Raw genomic sequence first — 21,209 nt, 5'->3', positions numbered from 1 at the left:
CCCTTGGCAATGCAGGAGGACGAGCAGCTGGTCTCTCACTTTCTGGTGGGACTCCAGTCAATCGAGCTGATCGACGAGTTCCTCTCATCTTTACTCTCTGGAAAACAACACATAACATAGCACTTTAGCACATACACACAACACATAACAATAAGGCACATGCAAACTCATGGCATATCACAGATAGGACACAACACCCTATCCTAGTGGACATGATTTCCTATTGTGCTTGACCACTCTCTATGAGCCCGACACTGTCTCTATAGGTCCGATCATGTGAACCTAGGGCTCTGATACCAATCTGTAACGACCCCAAAATGGACCGTCACCGGCGCTAGGATTCAGGTCGGCTTAAGGCCACCAGAACCCGTAGCAAGCCTGCTATACTCTCCTCAAACTCTCAAACTCTCACAAACTTCACTTTTTGCTTCAAGACATTCAAAACCTTGTGCACTATCTGCATGAGCTGCCCAAACGCAGCACATAAAGCATGGGAGACGTGACCAACTTCTGGACATGATCTGGTGATAACACCTGTCCAAAATGCTGACTAAGGGATACAAAACTGCTGGCTCAGCAACTCAGCTTCGGCTGCCGAATCGCATGCAAAACCATGCAACATTCGGGGGCCGAATCCTGAATTCGGAAGCCGAACATTGGGTACTTTCGGCGGTCGAACTTACCTTCGGCGGCCGAACTTGGCTCATCTGCCTTAGGTCATTTCAACTCAAACCTTAATACAAAAAATCAGTAAAACACATCATAACCCTTAGTCAAACATAAATCCTACCCTCCTCTAGAAGTTCGACACCCCGGATTCCCCCGGACGACAGGAATTCCGGTGCCGGAGTCTAGCCGGGTATTACAGGAACAACCTTGCCCAAGGCAGTAACCCAAGCTCGACGAACAGATTGCAGGATTTCTATTTTGTCAGCTGTACAGAGTTCAAAACTGTTTCAAATAACTGCAAAGACAATCAAATCAGGATTAGAATAACAATCATAGTAGAAGTAGTATATTTATTTTACTTCTCTTTAAATTTTGAATAATTATCTTTTTGTTTGGAAAAAGGCTATATAAAGGCTACTTTAGGAGTAGAAAAGGCATCTCTTCTCATCATCTCTACACTCTCCTTTCGGTTCCTATTTGACCGAACTCCCATTCTCCTTCTTTTACTTTTTTGCAATTTTGTTATGCCTCTTAGAGGCTAAACACACTTTTCAATTGAAGGTTAATCAAGTTGAGTCAAATTGAGGTTTATTTAAAGTTGTGAGATTTATTTTTAATTTCTGTTCATCTTAATTTCTATTTTCAATTTTTTCTATTTTCGAGGAATACCACCTCCATTGTTGTCATTTTAGGAATTCAAGAGGTCTATTAAATCTCCTAGGAAGACAACATAATGTTAATTAACCAAAGTAAATGAGTAATTATTTAATTGGATTAATACAAGTAGCAATTAGCATATTGATCAAGTTTGGATTAAATAATTAGCAATTAGCATATTTGTTTATGTTAAGAAACGAATTGATTTGGTTTAAATAATTTGCATGCTATTATTGATCACGTTTGAGTTTTTATTTTCTTAAAGCAATAATTAATTAAATCTACACGCTTGATGATGTTATTAATTAACTAGAAATTAATTTAAATACTACGCGGATTAATTTAAATGTAATACCCGGCTGGAGTCCGGCATCGGAATTTTACCTTCCGGTAGAGTCCAGGATGTCGGAAGTCTCTAGAAGGGTTAGCGTTATGTTTTTCTTAACTGTTTTGGTATGTGTCATAGTTTTAAAGCATAAGGACATGAGTTTTTGAGTGAAATGAACCAAGGCAGAAAAGCCAGGTTCGGCCGCCGAAGTTGAGGTTCGGCCGTCGAACATGCATGGCTTTCGGTTTCACGTGTGGCCGCCGAAGGTGGTCTGGCCAGCCACCTATAAATGGCCCTCAGTCAGTTGAAGCGGTAGAGCACCGTTTCTTTCACTTGATGAGGTGAAACTCTGCCCTTTGTGAGTATTTCTTCATGTTTTCATTAAATCATGTAAAGATTTGAGTAGTTTTTATGATCTTTTGAAGGTTTTAAGCTAAAAACTCCAAGTTGTGAGGTTTGGAGAGTTTGAAGGGAAGTTGCTCCAAAACTCCACGTGAGGATCATTCATCTACTTGGTTTTACAAGGTAAGTGAAGATCCTGAACTTGTTTTTATGTTTTCTGAAGGTTTTATGGGTTTTATGGAGAGAGTTGCATGAATAGGGTTATTTGTGAGGGTTTGATGATTTTGTGCATAAAGCTTGTTTCTGTGTTGTTTGTGTTGTGTGTTTGGGGTTTTTAGCTAGTTTTTGACCCCTTGGAGCATATACATGAGTGTATGCAAGTGGAAGGATTGAAGTGTGTGAAGTGGAGTGAGTTTTGTGCATTTGGCGAGAGGCAGGGCAAGTTTCTACCCTGCTGATGAACTCAGGTTCGGCAGCCGAAGGTACATTCGGCCGCCGAACCCCTGAGGAGGTGTGAGGAGGTGGTTTCGGCTGCCTAAGCTTGCCCCCGAGCTTTTGGACTTTCGGCTCTGGAGGGAAGTTCGGCCGCCGAAGGTGCCGCCGAAGGTTAGAGACTTTCGTCTCTGGAGTGCCTTTTGGCCTCCGAAACTTGCCCCCGAAAGGGTTTGGCAGCCGCAAGCGGAAGTTCGGCCGCCGAAGGTGCTTGAGTTTCATCTCTGGAGAGGACTTTCGGCCGCCGAACCTGCCGCCGAAAGTGTCTGGTCCAGCTTTCCTTTGCATGCTTTGCATGGATGTTTGAGTGAGTTTACGGGGATTCTTGGGGAGTTTCATAGTGTTGTTCATAAGCTAGTTTGGTCCCTCATTTGAGTCCATCTGTATAGGTACAGACCAGAGGAACCAGAGAGAGCAGCAGTGAGTACTGCTCCAGAGGTTTCAGAGCCTGCAGAGTCAGTCAGTCCAGATAGCCAGAGGTGAGTGGAACTAAACTTAACTCTTTTCCTTGCACAATGGAATGGTTTAGCATATCTCATGCATCATGATTATGCCATAGGTTGATTGCATTAGTATCCACGAATATGTTGCATTGCATCGTTATTTGGTGATGTGAGTGAATGTTGAATGATCCAATAGTCTCAGACAGGAAGTCCAGGAGCCTTTGACTACGCCCTGGCAGGTATAGAGAAGTCCAGGAGCCTTTGACTACGCACTGGCAGGTATAGCAAAGTCCAGGAGCCTTTGACTACGCCCTGGCAATGGTAAGTACAGAGGTGTTATATACACATATATCTATATGACAGGAAGACCAGGTGCTCGATTCTACGCCCTGGCGCAGAGTTACTGGGACTATGTGGTGACAGGTTTACTCTTGATGTGGCTTGTCTGTGATATGGTGCATCCCATGAGAGCATATTTTACTGAGATGTTTTACTGTTCTAGTCACTGGGCTATAGAGCTCATCCCACTCCCTTAACCCCAGTTTTGCAGGTTCAGTGTACAGGGACAGTCCAGCAGAGTACAGAAAGAGTAAAGAGATTTGTAATAGCTTAGAATGGACATGTAATATAAAGAGATGTAATAGTTGTGTATAAAGTTAGAAATGTGTGCTTGACTTAGTACTGTATGTTTTGTACATGATCGGTATATGTATATATGTTTTGCTGTATGTGAAAAACCAGGCTTATCAGGTATGAATTAACCCATCTAGAGCAAGCTCTAGTCAGGGGTACAGAGTACAGAGTACATAGTACAGAGTACAGAGTACAGAGATAGTGCATGCACAGGTTAAGCCTTGGTTCAGAAAAGAGTTTTTATTTTCACAGAAAATGTATGATCATGTATGAGTTTTACAAGTACATAGAGAGTATAGCAAGCTTGCTACGGGTTCTGGCGGCCTTAAGCCGACCTGAATCCTAGCGCCGGTGACGGTCCATTTTGGGGTCGTTACAGATTGGTATCAGAGCCCTAGGTTCACATGATCGGACCTATAGAGACAGTGTTGGGCTCATACAGGTTAGAAGTGGTCAAGCACAATAGGAAATCATGTCCACTAGGATAGGGTCTTGAGTCCTATCTGTTTATTGCGATGCTATGCCATGAGTTCTGCATGATATGTGATGTTTATGTGCTAAAATGCTATGTTATGTGTTGTTTTCCAGAGAGTCAAGATGAGAGGAACTCGTCGATCAGCTCGATTGACTGGAGTCCCACCAGAGAGTGAGAGACCAGCTGCTCGTCCTCCTGCATTGCCGAGGGCAAGGTCTCAGAGATCTAGCAGGGAAGGTACGTCAATAGACCCTAGAAGGTCTGTAGATGAGAGTAGAAGGGGAACAGCGAGAGGAGAAAGATCAGAGGAAAGGAGGGAGGCAATGGAGATTGATCAGTCGATAGATGACAGCATGGGTATAGGCAGATTTGAGGAAGGTATGGGAGAGTCGCAGGGAGGCGCTCAGGCCTCAGGGTTTGGTTATCCGGCCTTTCCGTAGGATCCAGAGTATCCGATGGGAGGTATGTCGGAGTACTCTAGTTTTGTCCCATATCCTCCTTACATGACATATATGTCTTATCCTCCTTATTACCCACCATATCCTATGTATCCACCCTCTCCTACCCATCTCAGTGCAGGACACCCAGAGCCAAATGATCCAGTACCACCACCAGAACCAGTAGCCCCTGTTGTTGACAGACATCAACCTAGCTCATCTAGAGGTAAGGTACAAATGACGGAGTACTTGAAATTGGATGCTCCTAAGTATAATACGGGAGATGATCCATTTGAATACCTCAGATCAGTTAGGATGATAACCAGTGAATTGGGAGCTGATGATAGTAGAGCCATTGAGATGGCAGGGTTTACACTTAAATGCCAGAAAGCCAGAGAATGGTTTAAGAATTATGTGGAACCCAGGGTGACCAGTGTCACAGCCCGGTAACCGGTACCCCTCTGTAACGGCTCCAAACTGCTCGGCACTAGGATCCAGATCGGCTTAAGGCCGCCGGGACCCGTAGTAAGCCTCTATACATCCTGAACTCTAGGTATAATCCCGTGCATGATCAAGCTTTTTGCTTGAAAACTTAAACTTTGATCTCATAAAAATCTTTAAACTTGTTTTCCTTACCTCAGCTTGACCTATGCATGAAAACATAGAACCTCATACCAAAAGGGGTCATCAAGCTTGCTTTAAAACATATCCGCTTTGGGTCAAGGGATTGGAACCCTTTTCTTCCCTCACGGGCCATTCAAAACTCATAACATTTAAAACATTTTCTCAAGATCATGCATAACAAAAAGGGATTTACCAACACTCTAGGCAAAGCACAATTCTATACATCTCAATGCATATACTTTTCTTAACTTGGCTCTATCTCTTTACATTAAGCTCATTACTCTTCCTATTCATTCATATCTCTTATATCCATAAGGACCATACATCAAGTCCATCTATCATGTCCATATATCATCATGTCCATAACTAAGCTATACAAGCAGACAAACATACATAGCATTACATAACATATCATCTCTTTAACAATTTCCTTACATAACTATCACTATCTCCATAAACATATACATACAAGCATCTCTTATACGCAAACAAAACACAACTAAGCTATTACAACCAAACATGGCAACCCATGCTTGAACCTCTTCCATCTCCATAGCTCTTTCTGACTTACTCTGGCTTACTAACTCTGGCCCTGCAAAACTGGGGTTAGGGGAATGGGGTGAGCTACAAGAGCCCAGTGAGTAGAAACAGAGAAAACATATAATTTTATTATTATTATTATTATTGTTATTATTTAGTTTCTCCATTTTTATGTTTATTATTATTTATTTTAAAGACATTTTATTTTATTCTTTCGTTTTCTTTTCTCTTCCATGCTTTCATGAAGTGCAACACATCACAACTATAGCACAACAAACATCTCACTCCCGCTTGAGTTCACGCTAGCAAATCTCTTCCTCTTGCGGGTGATTTTAGAGGGTTCACGAAACGTCCTTCCCCTCAGGGTTAGACATGACCCCAACGTTCCCTCTGTCAAAACTTGGCCCCGAAGGAGCTCTCATGGGGCTTTCCTACATGTACTCGCCCGATTGACAAAGACTCATTGACAGACTTGCGGGCTATTGAGGTCGCCTTGGTCCACCCATCTCATCATATATACAGCAAATTATGCAATGCGTCACCTTCGTGAAACTAATGCAATCATCCTATCACATATAAACATGGTGCATGGGCATGGTGAAGCTAATGCAATCATCCTATTACATAACATGATGTATGAGTATGCTTTAGGCATTTGATTTTCTTAAAATAAAAGATTTGGTTTAGTTCTACTCACCTGAAGCCACTGCTCAACAAACTCAGGGTCAACTAGCACTGAAGCTAGACACCTCTCCTCAGGTCCAATCCTACACAGATGGACTCACATGAGGTACTAAACACATTCTAACAACTCATAAGCAACTACCCAGAAACCCCTCTAAACAGTACTGAAACATGCATAGAAAACAGCCATGAAAAGGCTGGACAGGCACTTTCGGCGGCACCTTCGGCGGCCGAAAGTCTCCTCCAGAGACGAAACTCGGGTAGGTTCGGCGGCACCTTCGGCGGCCGAACCCTCTCTCCAGAGACGAAAGTCAGGCACTTTCGGCGGCCGAACATTGCCTTCGGCGGCCGAAAGTCTGCTTTCAAGCCAAAACTCAACTTTCGGGGGTAAGGTTAGGCGGCCAAACCATGCATCCATAGGCATGTTCGGCGGCCGAAACCACCTTCGGCGGCCGAACCTGAGTTCATCCAGAACTCAGCCTTCGTGCATACCAGCCTCCCAAACCTCACAAAATAACCCCAAACCTCACATACTCTCTCCCAAGCATGCATACACACTCCCACAAGCAAAGAGAGCAAAGAAACTAGCTTAAACTCCTCAACACAACATCACATAACATACATTGGGCATAAAACCCACAAAAAAAACCTTAACATGCATATCTACCCATTCCAACATAAAACCTTCATAAAACTTACTTAAAACTTCATGAAAACTCAAGGGAAACCAAGATCTACACTTACCTCTTGAAGATCGAGGGTTGGTGCGATCCCTAACTCGAAGGTGTGGAGAATCCAAGCTCCAAAAGCTCCAAGCTCCCAAAACTTCTATTTTAGCTTCAAAACTTCAAACCAAGGATAGATCTTATGAAAACTTGAGGGATTTTGAAGAGAAGACACACAAGCAACCAAGGGAGGGCAGAAACTCACCTGAGTTCGAGAATGGGGAGAAAACTCGCCCATTTCCGATCTGAGGGCTCTTTATAGGTGGCCTGGTCATCAACCTTCGGCAGCCTAACGTGCCCCCTAAACTCATGCATGTTCGGCGGCCGAACCTCACTTTCGGCGGCCGAACCTTGGCTTGCTCCCATAAGACTTTCGGAGGCCAAAGGCGCTCCTGAAGCCTTCACATGTTCGGCGGCCGAACTTAACCTTCGGCAGCCGAACCTCTAATTTTCCCTCCTTGGCCTTTCTCTTCAAAAACTCAACTCTTTTCTATTTAAAACCGTAAAACACTGAAAAACATTTTAGAAAACCTTTCCTTTACCCTTGCTCTACCCCCCCCCCCAAAGAGGATCCGACACCCGAGATTCCACCGGACGGTAGGAATTCCGATGTCTGAATGAGCGGGGTCTTACATTTGCGCCTTTTTATGTAACAGCCCGGCCATCCTCCGTGACCGGCACTGTCTTAACATCCCCTCACCCTCACGGGATCCGGGCAGGATTTGTCCCTCGGGAGAGCACCTACGGCCCATCTTACCCCAAGTGGATTTGGCCCAAATTTCCCTTTGGAAATTAGGTCGCCTCCCCCACTGCTCGAACCCTTGACCTCCCGCTTTAAGGGAAATGTCTGGTGAGAGTGAGTACCAATTGTTCCAATGGAATGGAACAACTGGTACTCACTCTCACCAGACATTTCCCTTAAAGCGGGAGGTCAAGGGTTCGAGCAGTGGGGGAGGCGACCTAATTTCCAAAGGGAAATATGGGCCAAATCCACTTGGGGTAAGATGGGCCGTAGGTGCTCTCCCGAGGGACAAATCCTGCCCGGATCCCGTGAGGGTGAGGGGATGTTAAGACAGTGCCGGTCACGGAGGATGGCCGGGCTGTTACAACCAGTATGTCTTGGTGAGAGTTTGCCAATGAATTTGCAGGGTGGGCTTTTCCTGATAGCTCCAGGGAGATGAAAGTCATAGAGTTCGAACAGTTGCGACAGACAGATGAGATGAGTGTTGATGAATTCACAGATAAGTTCCTAGATTTGCTTCAGTATGTGGGTCAAGCCTATGATACTGATCAGAAGAAGGCAAGGAGATATACTATGAGATTGCATCCCAGGTATTCTTCCTTGATTCTTCCAGCAGAAAAGGAGAGTTTCCACACTATCGTAGACGCAGCCAGGAAAATGGAAGCTAGTGCCAATATTCAGAAATAGTCAAAGGCACAGGCTTCGAGTTCTAAAGCCCCCAGTTTAGGCAGCAAGAGATGGGATAGAGCAAAAGGAACAAAGAGTAAGTTCTGGAGTAAAGTCAAGTCAGGTCTGGGAATAGGTAGTGGCTCAAGCTCTAGCACAACTCCAGTATGCAGACGATGCGAAAAACCACATGGAGGAGTTTGTCGTTTGGGATCTACAGCTTGTTTTCGATGTGGACAGGAAGGGCATATTGCTCGAGATTGTCCGCAGATGACTTATGCACCATCCCAGCAGATGAGTTCAGGCAGTGTGGTACAGCCAGCAGCTCCAGTCATGCCTCAGAGTAGTGGCAGAGGTAGAGGGAGAGGGGCAGCCTCTACTTCAGCAGCAGGTTCCCGAGGTGGAAATCCGGTAGCCCCAGCACGGATTTTCACTGTGACTCAGGAGGAGGCTAACACGTCGAACACAGTGGTGTCAGGTAATCTCATCATTGGGTGTTCAGATGTGTATGCGTTGATGGACCCCGGTGCTTCTCATTCCGTTATTGCTTCGAGAGCCATAGAGAGATTGGGTTTGATCAGTTCTGAGTTAGAGTATCCTCTCTGGGTCAGTGGACCTAGATGTGACCCATCAGTGGCATTGTCAGTCTGTCGTTTCAGTCCAGTGTTCATAGAGGGTAGATGCCTTCCAGTTGACCTTGTGGTTCTAGACTTGACAGATTTTGATGTCATTCTAGGGATGGATTGGCTATCTGCATATAGTGCTACTTTGGACTGTAGAGAGAAGCTAGTTAGTATCAGAGACCAGGATGGGTCAGAGTGTGTCTTCAGAGGAGACAGAAGAGGTACACCCAGAGGTATGATTTCAGCCCTTCAGGCTCGTCGTTTGCTTAGGAGGGGTTGTCAGGGGTTTTTAGCTCATGTGAGAGAGCTAGACAGTCAGGTGAGGGAACCAGCTACAGTACCAGTAGTCCGAGAGTTTCTCGATGTTTTTCCAGACGAACTTCTAGGACTACCACCTGGTAGGGAGATAGAGTTTGAAATAGACTTGCTGCCAGATACCAGACCTATCTCTATTCCGCCCTACAGGATGGCGCCAGCAGAGTTAAAAGAGTTAAAAGAGCAGTTGCAGGATTTGGTAGATAAGGGTTTCATCCGCCCTAGTACCTCACCTTGGGGTGCGCCAGTGCTCTTTGTCCGAAAGAAGGATGGATCCCTCAGACTTTGTATCGACTACAGACAGTTGAACAAGGTCACTACCAAGAATAGGTATCCTCTACCTCGGATTGATGATCTGTTTGACCAGCTAGCTGGAGCAGGTTGTTTCTCTAAAATAGATCTGAGATCCGGATATCATCAGTTGAGAGTTCGAGAAGCAGATGTGCCAAAGACAGCGTTCAGAACTAGATATGGGCATTATGAGTTCTTAGTGATGCCGTTCGGGTTGACTAACGCCCCTGCAGCATTTATGGATCTCATGAACAGAGTGTTCAGTGAGTTTCTGGATCACTTTGTCATTGTTTTCATCGATGATATTGTAGTGTATTCCAGAGATGCAGAGGAGCATGCCCAGCATCTGAGAATAGTTCTGCAGACACTGAGAGAGCATGGTTTATATGCCAAGTTCTCGAAGTGTGAGTTTTGGTTGAGGAGCATTGCCTTCTTGGGACATGTGGTATCAGCAGAGGGTATTGAGGTAGATCCCAAGAAGATAGAGGCTGTAGCTAACTGGCCCAGACCCACTACAGTGACTGAGATTAAAAGCTTTCTAGGACTGGCAGGTTACTACAGGAGGTTCGTTCAGAACTTCTCAAAGATAGCGGCTCCTATGACCAAACTGACTCAGAAGAACCAGAAGTTTATCTGGTCAGACCAGTGTGAAGAGAGCTTTGAGGAGCTCAAAAGAAGATTGACCACAGCACCAGTGTTAGCTCTGCCTGTGAGTCATGAGGACTTCACAGTGTTCTGTGATGCATCTCGAGTGGGATTGCGTTGTGTTTTGATGCAGAGTGATAGGGTGATAGCTTATGCTTCTAGACAGTTGAAGAAGCACGAGTTGAATTACCCCACCCATGACCTAGAGATGGCAGCAGTTATCTTTGCACTTAAGATGTGGCGGCATTACCTCTACGGGGTTAAATGCGAGATCTTCACCGATCACAAGAGTTTACAGTACATCTTGAGTCAGAGAGAGCTGAATTTGAGGCAGAGAAGATGGGTCGAATTGCTCAGTGATTATGATTGTAAGATCCAGTATCATCCGGGTAAGGCGAATGTTGTGGCAGACGCCCTAAGCCGGAAGTCACTAGGCAGTTTATCCCATATAGCAGCAGAGCGGAGACCAGTCGTGATGGAGCTTTATAAGCTCTTAGAAGAGGGGTTATAGCTAGAGTTGTCTGGTACAGGTGCGTTGATAGCACAGATGAGAGTGACACCTGTGTTTCTGGAGCAGATAGCTCAGAGACAGCATGAGGACCCTGAGTTGATGAAAATTGCCAGGACTGTTCAGTCAGGCAACAGTGCAGAATTCAGATTTGATAGCAAAGGGATCCTCCGCTATGGGAGTCGACTTTGTGTACCAGATAGGGGCAGTGTGAAGGAAGACATTATGAGGGAAGCTCATAATGCGAAGTATAGTGTTCACCCAGGAGCCACGAAGATGTACCAGGATCTAAAAAAGGTTTATTGGTGGCCAGCCATGAAGAAAGAAGTGGCGCAGTTTGTGACAGCCTGTGAGGTTTGTCAGAGGGTGAAACTAGAGCATCAGAAACCAGCCGGAATGCTTAACCCTTTACCGATTCCAGAGTGGAAATGGGAAAACATAGCCATGGATTTTGTAGTGGGTTTACCAGCCACGTCCAACAGGATAGACTCTATTTCGGTGATTGTGGACAGACTCACAAAATCTGCTCATTTTCTTCCAGTTCGGAGTAACTATTCTGTGGATAAGTTGGCACAGGTCTATCTGGATGAGATAGTGAGATTACATGGAGTTCCAGTGTCTATTGTTTCAGACAGAGGACCTCAGTTTACCTCCAGATTTTGGCGAAGTTTGCAGAGTGCGATGGGCACGAGATTAGATTTTAGCACTGCTTTCCACCCACAGACTGATGGACAGTCAGAAAGGACCATCCAGACCATAGAGGATATGCTTCGACTATGTGTGTTAGACTTTGGCGGTTCTTGGCGGCAGCATCTACCTTTGGTGGAGTTTGCCTACAATAACAGCCATCATGCGAGCATAGGGATGGCTCCTTATGAAGCTTTGTATGGGAGGAAGTGCAGATCCCCTGTTTGCTGGGAAGAGATAGGAGAGAAGGCTCTTGCAGGGCCAGAGTTAGTAGAGATTACCAGTAGAGTAGTGCCCATGATCAGAGAGAGAATCAGAACAGCGCAGAGCAGACAGAAAAGTTATGCAGACGTTCGCAGAAAGCAGTTAGAGTTCCAGGAGGGTAATTGGGTATTGCTAAAAGTGTCTCCAATGAAGGGAGTGGTTCGTTTCGGGAAGAAGGTTAAATTAGCTCCACGGTACATTGGACCCTTTGAGGTTTTGCAGAGGATCGGGAATGTGTCGTATAAGCTGAATTTACCTGCTTCTATGGAGAGAATTCACCCGGTATTTCATGTTTCTATGCTACGGCAGTTTGTGTCAGATCCGAATCAGGTTCTGAGTGAGCCTGAGGTGGAGATTCTTACAGATCTCACCTATATCGAGCAGCCAGTGCGGATTCTGGACACACAGATCAGACAGCTAAGGAACAAAGAGATCCCAATTGTGAAAGTTCTGTGGAACCACCATAATCTAGAAGAGTGCACCTGAGAGACGCGGGAGTCTATGCTCCAGCAGTATCCATATTTGTTTTGAGGTTAGTTTCCTCCTTTTTTATGTGTTACTTGTTTGTTTTAGGAACATTCGAGGAAGAATGGTCATAAGGGGGGGGAGAATGTAATACCCGGCTGGAGTCCGGCATCAGAATTTTACCTTCCGGTAGAGTCCAGGATGTCGGAAGTCTCTAGAAGGGTTAGAGTTATGTTTTTCTTAACTGTTTTGGTATGTGTCATAGTTTTAAAGCATAAGGACATGAGTTTTTGAGAGAAATGAACCAAGGCAGAAAAGCCAGGTTCGGCCGCCGAAGTTGAGGTTCGGCCGCCGAACATGCATGGCTTTCGGTTTCACGTGTGGCCGCCGAAGGTGGTCTGGCCAGCCACCTATAAATGGCCCTCAGTCGATTGAAGCAGTAGAGCACCGCTTCTTTCACTTGCTGAGGTGAAACTCTGCCCTTTGTGAGTATTTCTTCATGTTTTCATTAAATCATGCAAAGATTTGAGTAGTTTTTATGATCTTTTGAAGGTTTTAAGCTAAAAACTCCAAGTTGTGAGGTTTGGAGAGTTTGAAGGGAAGTTGCTCCAAAACTCCACGTGAGGATCATTCATCTACTTGGTTTTACAAGGTAAGTGAAGATCCTGAACTTGTTTTTATGTTTTCTGAAGGTTTTATGGGTTTTATGGAGAGAGTTGCATGAATAGGGTTATTTGTGAGGGTTTGATGATTTTGTGCATAAAGCTTGTTTCTGTGTTGTTTGTGTTGTGTGTTTGGGGTTTTTAGCTAGTTTTTGACCCCTTGGAGCATATACATGAGTGTATGCAAGTGGAAGGATTGAAGTGTGTGAAGTGGAGTGAGTTTTGTGCATTTGGCGAGAGGCAGGGCAAGTTTCTGCCCTGCTGATGAACTCAGGTTCGGCAGCCGAAGGTACATTCGGCCGCCGAACCCCTGAGGAGGTGTGAGGAGGTGGTTTCGGCTGCCTAAGCTTGCCCCCGAGCTTTTGGACTTTCGGCTCTGGAGGGAAGTTCGGCCGCCGAAGGTGCCGCCGAAGGTTAGAGACTTTCATCTCTGGAGTGCCTTTTGGCCTCCAAAACTTGCCCCCGAAAGGGTTCGGCAGCCGCAAGCGGAAGTTCGGCCGCTGAAGGTGCTTGAGTTTCGTCTCTGGAGAGGACTTTCGGCCGCCGAACCTGCCGCCGAAAGTGTCTGGTCCAGCTTTCCTTTGCATGCTTTGCATGGATGTTTGAGTGAGTTTACGGGGATTCTTGGGGAGTTTCATAGTGTTGTTCATAAGCTAGTTTGGTCCCTCATTTGAGTCCATCTGTATAGGTACAGACCAGAGGAACCAGAGAGAGCAGCAGTGAGTACCGCTCCAGAGGTTTCAGAGCCTGCAGAGTCAGTCAGTCCAGATAGCCAGAGGTGAGTGGAACTAAACTTAACTCTTTTCCTTGCACAATGGAATGGTTTAGCATATCTCATGCATCATGATTATGCCATAGGTTGATTGCATTAGTATCCACGAATATGTTGCATTGCATCGTTATTTGGTGATGTGAGTGAATGCTGAATGATCCAATAGTCTCAGACAGGAAGTCCAGGAGCCTTTGACTATGCCCTGGCAGGTATAGAGAAGTCCAGGAGCCTTTGACTACGCCCTGGCAGGTATAGCAAAGTCCAGGAGCCTTTGACTATGCCCTGGCAATGGTAAGTACAGAGGTGTTATATACACATATATCTATATGACAGGAAGACCAGGTGCTCGATTCTACGCCCTGGCACAGAGTTACTGGGACTATGTGGTGACAGGTTTACTCTTGATGTGGCTTGTCTGTGATATGGTGCATCCCATGAGAGCATATTTTACTGAGATGTTTTAGTGTTCTACTCACTGGGCTATAGAGCTCATCCCACTCCCTTAACCCCAGTTTTGCAGGTTCAGTGTACAGGGACAGTCCAGCAGAGTACAGAAAGAGTAAAGAGATTTGTAATAGCTTAGAATGGACATGTAATATAAAGAGATGTAATAGTTGTGTATAAAGTTAGAAATGTGCTTGACTTAGTACTGTATGTTTTGTACATGATCGGTATATGTATATATGTTTTGCTGTATGTGAAAAACCAGGCTTATCAGGTATGAATTAAACCATCTAGAGCAAGCTCTAGTCAGGGGTACAAAGTACAGAGTGCAGAGTACAGAGTACAGAGTACAGAGTACAGAGATAGTGCATGCACAGGTTAAGCCTTGGTTCAGAAAAGAGTTTTTATTTTCACAGAAAATGTATGATCATGTATGAGTTTTACAGGTACACAGAGAGTATAGCAGGCTTGCTACGGGTTCTGGCGGCCTTAAGCCGACCTGAATCCTAGTGCCGGTGACGGTCCATTTTGGGGTTGTTACATTAATCGTAAGAAAGAATTGGTGGGATTTGCTTGTTTGAACACTATAATCAAATAATAGATAATTAAATAAAACATCTTTTTAATCAATGATAAACTATAAAACTTATCAACTTTGACTACCTTTAGTTGAGTTTTTTATTTAATTATTTATTTTATCATTCCAATCGCATTATTTTATTTATTCTTTAGTTTTTCTTAAAATTAGCTTCTCCAATAGCAATTTTCTTCTTCTCTCTTTTTATTTTAAACAATTTTTTTTTTCTCACTTGTCATAAAGATTAAACAATTTTAAGGTCTCTATGAGATCGACACTCATTCACCCTATCTACAAAATCTATTAAATCAAGAAAAGGAGAATTATTTTTAATGGATAGATTTGACGCTTGTGAAATTTTGGCATCGTTGTCGGGGACCTCTAATAATTTTTTTTTTTATGACCAAGTCTAAAAATAGTAAAATCCAGTTTGATTCAGAAATCCAGAAGATTGCAAAACAGTTGAGGAAAGCAATCAAATTGCAAAAACAAGCCAATTCGGGAGCCTCTCAACCAACTGCCTAAACACCTCTGCATGAAAATGCTGAAGACCCTACGTCTTCAAGCTTGCCTGAATACCCAGTTGAGCCCAGTAGAAGAGAAACGTTGGCTGCAACTGCTGTCGAAGAGTAACCTCTTTGTATCACATATTCGTGTTGAATGCACCTCTGAAATTGCGAACAGGTATGATTCACATGTTACCAAAATTCCAAGGGTTGGTGAATGAAGACCCACATCACCATATGAAATAATTTTACATGGTTTGTTCAAGTATGAGACTATAGGGAATAACTGGTGAACAAATCAGGTTAGTAGCCTTTCCTTTCACTTTGATTGGATCTGCCAAATATTGGCTTTACTATTTGCCCCCAGGCTCAATTACCACTTGGGCGCAAATTAGAGATTTATTTTTAGAAAGGTTTTTTTTTGGCAATTAAAGCTTCATCTATAAGAAAGAACATCATTGGAATCAAAAACGGAATGCTCTATGAATATTGGGAACGTTATAAAAAATTGATTGCAAGTTATTCAAAATATGAAATCACTGCAAAACAACTCAACCTTCACTTTTATGAAGGGTTGTTGCCACTAGAAAGGAGAATAATTGATGCTGCTAGTGGATGAGCCATTTTGGAAATGGAGCCAGAAGAGGGCAAAACTTTAATTTCGAAAATGGCTGCTAGCTCTAAACAGTATGGCCGAGATGAGGAGATTCATAGGAGTGCGAATGAGGTATGTATCACATCTTTAGATTCTAAAATTTCATAACTTATGAACAACTGGCTATAGGAAATAATCTACGGACTTGTAGCATTTGCAAAAAAGCGAACCATCCCGCAAATATGTGTCCTACCCTTCAGGAAGATGAGCAATAGGTAAATGTAATTGGAGGATTCAATGGAAAATAAAGGAAGTATGATCCATTTTCAAATACGTACAATCCAGGGTGGAGAGATCGTCTGAATCTTAGCTATGGAAATAGATAGCAAAATTTTCAGCCAAGAACAAATTATCAAGCCGCAAAATCAGGTATGTCTCTAGAAGATATTGTGCAATGTCTTGCTAATAGCATCCTTACCTTTCAATAGGAAACGAAGTCGAGCATACAAAATTTGGAGAACTAAGTGAGCCAACTTGCTATGTCAGTGAGCAAGCTAGAAACTCAAGGGAAACTGCTCTCCCAAACTGTGCCAAACTGAAAACAAAATGCAAGTGCAATTATACTGCAAAGTGGAAAAGAATTGGAAACTACCAGCTTGAAGAGGCTTGCCCAAGGCAGTGTGACAAACCTGATGCCAAAAGAAGAGTTAGAGATTCCAGTAGAGAACCAGCCCCAAAAGTTAGAAGTAGAACAACCCCTAATCTAGGTAACACGTCCCCCTTTTCCTGAAAGACTTGCTTAATCCAAAAGGCAAAGGGAAGAAAAAGAGATCTTAGAGATTTTTCATAAAGTCCAAGTAAACATACCCCTTTTTAAAACTATAAAGCAAATACCCAAGTATGTGAAATTTTTAAAAGATCTATATACTAATAAAAAAAATTATATGCACATGAAAAGATAAAAGTAGGTGAGGATGTGTCAGTTGTGCTTCAAAGATAAAGTCATGTCTGCAATATCATGTAAAGTTAGAAACTTTGGAGTTAAGAAGGAAGTGTGATTTAGGAGCTTTAATAAATGTTATACCTCTGTGTGTTTATTTATCTTTGAATGTAGGTCCTCTGAAACAAACAGGAGTCACACTCTAACTCGCCGATAGATCAATAGTCTACCTTAAGGGCATGTTGGAGGATGTCTTGGTTCAAGTGGGGAAATTAATTTTTTCAGTAGACTTTTTTGTTTTAGATATGGAAGATGACAGCTCATCCAACTCTATTAATTTGTTGCTAAGGAGACCATTCCTTAGTATAACTAGAATGAAGATCGACGTGTATGAAGGCATGCTCATGATGGAGTTTGATGGAGAAGAGATAAAATTTAATGTCTACGATGCAATGAAGTATCCTGATGATAATTTTTCTCTTTGCAACATAGACATTATTGATTCTCTCACTCAAGAAGCATTTGAATTAAGCAAGGAAGACAAGTTAGAGGTAGTTTTAACCGAAAATTTGACAATGGACTATCTTGACAATAGCACATCGCAACTCTATGAGGAGATCGTAGAAACAATATGCTCATTGGACACATCGAGCCATAAGGTACATATTTGTAACTCACTTCCAATACCTGAAACTTACCACAAACCTCTTCCTTCTACTCTTAGGTATCGAAAATTGAGTTAAAAACACTTCCTGCACGTCTGAAATATATATTCCTAGGGAGTAAGAACACACTTTCGGTCATAGTTTCTAATAAGCTAAGTAAGGAAGAAGAAGAAAAACTTGTTTAGGTATTGAAAGAGTATAAGGAAGTTGTCGGGTGGACAGTCGCAGATCTCAAGGGATTAAGTCCCTCTACATGCATGCACAAGATTCTCCTTGAAAAGGATATTAAGCCTAAAAGAAAAGCACAAAGAAGGTTAAACTCGCCTATGATGGAGGTTGTAAAGAAGGATGTGTTAAGATTGCTTGATATAAGAATAATATATCCAATTTCAGACAGCAATTGAGTAAGTCCAGTACAAGTCATACCTAAAAAGACAAGAATAACAATGATAACCAATTTAGAAGGAGAGTCAGTTCCCACTCATGTTCGAAACGAATGGAGCGTTTGTATAGACTATCACAAGCTAAATTCAGTAACTAGGAATGATCATTTTCCTTTACCTTTTATTGATCAAATATTACAAAGATTGGTAGAAAAATCTCATTTTGTTGTTTGGATGATTTTTTAGGTTTTTATCAAATATCAGTGGCCCCAGAAGATAAGGAGGAAACGACTTTCACATGGTGTTTGACACTTTCACCTATAGAAGAATGCCTTTTGATCTTTTCAATGGACCAACAACTTTCCAAAGGTGTATGGTCAATATATTTTTGGAATTTGTTGAGAAAATAATAAAGGTATTCATGGATGACTTTACGATTTATGGCAATTTATTTGATGAATGTTTAATCAACCTCACTCACATTTTGAAAAGATGTTTGGAGTCTAATTTGGTCTTGAATTATGAAAAATGTCATTTCATGGTAGATCAAGGTCTAATTTTAGGTCATGTAGTATCTAAAAGAGGAATTGAGGTTGATAAGGCTAAAGTTGATGTGATTAAGTCTTTATCATATCCCACTTGTGTGCGAGATATTAGATCTTTTTTTGGTCATACAGGATTTTACAGGAGGTTTATCAAAGACTTCTCAAAGGTCCCTCAGCCATTATGCAACCTCTTGCAAAATGATATGCTGTTTAATTTTGATGAAGAGTGTCAAGAAGCCTTTGATACTCTAAAACAAAAGCTAGTTCCTGCTCTCATCATACAAGCACCGAATTGGGAGCATCCATTTGAAATAATGTGTGATGCAAGCAATTATATCTTAGGAGCCGTTCTTGGTCAACGAGTTGATAAAAAATCTCATGTTATATGTTATTGATCAGTCCAAATTTAGACTATTTTATCATGTTGTTATTAATATTAATTTATACTTTTTCTGCTTAATTCTATGGTTTTGATCTTATTTTGCAGAAAATAGTATAAAGAGGTAATTTGGTGAAAATGCTCTTAAAACTGCCTAAAATAGGATAAAGGAGAATAAGCATGTTTGTACAAGCCAAGTTGCAGCTGAAGAGGAGATAAATAAGGAAAGTACATTCAGTAGAGTAATTTGAAATTCAAATTTCAAATCTTCAAGAAGCCTCTCCCTTATTGAGAAAGCCAAATCTCAAGAAGATGCTCTTGCCTGACGATTCAAAGGAGAACATTCAAAATTCAAAGGAGAACATTCAAAATTCAAAATTCAGCATTCAAAATTCAAAATTCAAAAGAAGGTTCTACCTCATCAAGGAAACCTAGGGCAACACCTTTCGTCTATAAAAGGGACACATAAGGAGCCGCACGCCCCGTTGGTTCTTCTCTCCCATTCGGATTCAAGAAGTGGCCGCAGCTCTCTTCCTTCTAAGCCGCCCACCGGTTCCATCCTTCATCTCTTTCTTTATTTTTAGTTTTGTTTCAGCCATGAGTAGCTGAAATCCTTTTTTCTAGTTGAAGATTGGTTGAAACTTTAGTTGTTTTATGGATTGGGAGATCTGAACATACATTGTTTATCTTTTGTTTTTCAATATTTATGCAATTTCATGCTTAATTCCATTGTTGCTTTGTGGTTTAGATCAATAGGGCCAATTGATTCTTGATTGCAAGGTAATAATTTGTTAGTTTGGATAGTTTTAAGTCCGTAATTGCTTGGATTATTCAAACACAAGTAACTCTTGGTGTAAAAACTAAGAAAATTGCATGATCTAGCAATATCACCATGCGTTTGGGTAGCTAGAATTAGGTCTCTCTATTTTTTAATACAATTGACAGTTGTTAGATGCCAAAGGCGCAAGGACGTTCCTTGGCAACTTGTTTATTAGTGATTAATTAGAGGACGTTCCCTAATTGATTTATGCTTAAGGAGGGATATGGTGGTGAGAAGCGTCTTCCATCTCCATAACTAATTTATTGAATCAAACAAAGAAATTTAAGTATCAATGATCAATCCCAACAACTGAAGTGGATCAAATTCTTCAACTAGAGCTTTCCTCATATTTGAATTTCTTTACTTTAATTATTTGCTTTATTTTATTGATTTTAGTATTAGTTTAATTCATCAATCTCAAAATCCCCCTTTTTTATTTTACTTTTAGTTTATTTACTTGGTCTTGATAAGGAAAATAGGTAAGTATCAATTCCCTGTAGATTCAATCCTTTTGCCACTATCTCCAGTTGTAAAATTGTTGATAACTAAAAAGGTTATTTTTGACCGGCTTCGACAACCGCACAGTCAATCACCCCTTTGTGGGCCGTTTAAAAACTCGCCCCATGCCTTTTAATTAGGTAATCATGAGTAGAGTGTAACGACCTGGAAACCGGACCGCTACCGGCGCTAGGATCCAGATCGGCTTAAGGCCGCCGGGACCCGTAGCAAGCCAAACATTCATCCTGTGAACCTGTTTAATCCCATACATGATCAACAACATACATAAAAATTTTGAACTTTCCTTTCCATTCATTAACCAAACTCAACCTATGCATGCACTATACATAAACATAAACATTAACCCCACCTTGGAGTCCTCATCAATGCTCCAAGGGGGTGACATAACATAAATTAAGTTTGGTTTACAATAATCATCATTAAACATTAAGATCATGTACTAGAAGGGATTAACATCACACTATGGTCAAGCACAACTCTAAACTTTCATAAGCATCATTACATAATATTTCTATATCATACTTTTACATGACTGTACTATACATAACATATCAACATTTATCATGTCCACACTAGCTATTACATGACCATAACTTCATTACTCTTGCTGACCTCCTGATCTACCCTGTACCTGCAAACCTGGGGTTAAGGGAGTGGGGTGAGCTACTAGAGCCCAGTGAGCAGAATAATAAAACATAGTATTTAAAACATATGATAACATGGAATGCATCACAGCACAAACAAATCACATCAAGGATGGACTTGTCACCAATGGCCCTCATCATAATCCAATCATGCCAGGGGCGTAGTGCAGGCCACACCTGGTCTTTCCCTTAAACATAACATGTCATACATATCCAATAATGCCGGGCGCGTAGTGCAGGCCACACCCGGACTTTCCCTTACATAGTGCCAGGGGCATAGTGCAGGCCACACCTAGACTTCCATATCATATCATATCTCATCATATTGAGGACCAACGGGTCATCCAACATCCATCCACATTAACAACATAATATGCAATGCAACATAGTCGTGGATTCTAATGCAAGCACCCTAGTATATCTCATGGCATTCATGATGCGTGAATCATGCTAAAACTTTCATTTATTTACTTTAAAACGTAAAGAGAGTTATTCCACTCACC

This window comes from Manihot esculenta, chromosome 14 (assembly GCF_001659605.2).
Source record: "Manihot esculenta cultivar AM560-2 chromosome 14, M.esculenta_v8, whole genome shotgun sequence".
NCBI lineage: Eukaryota > Viridiplantae > Streptophyta > Magnoliopsida > Malpighiales > Euphorbiaceae > Manihot > Manihot esculenta.
This window is presented reverse-complemented; position numbering follows the sequence as displayed.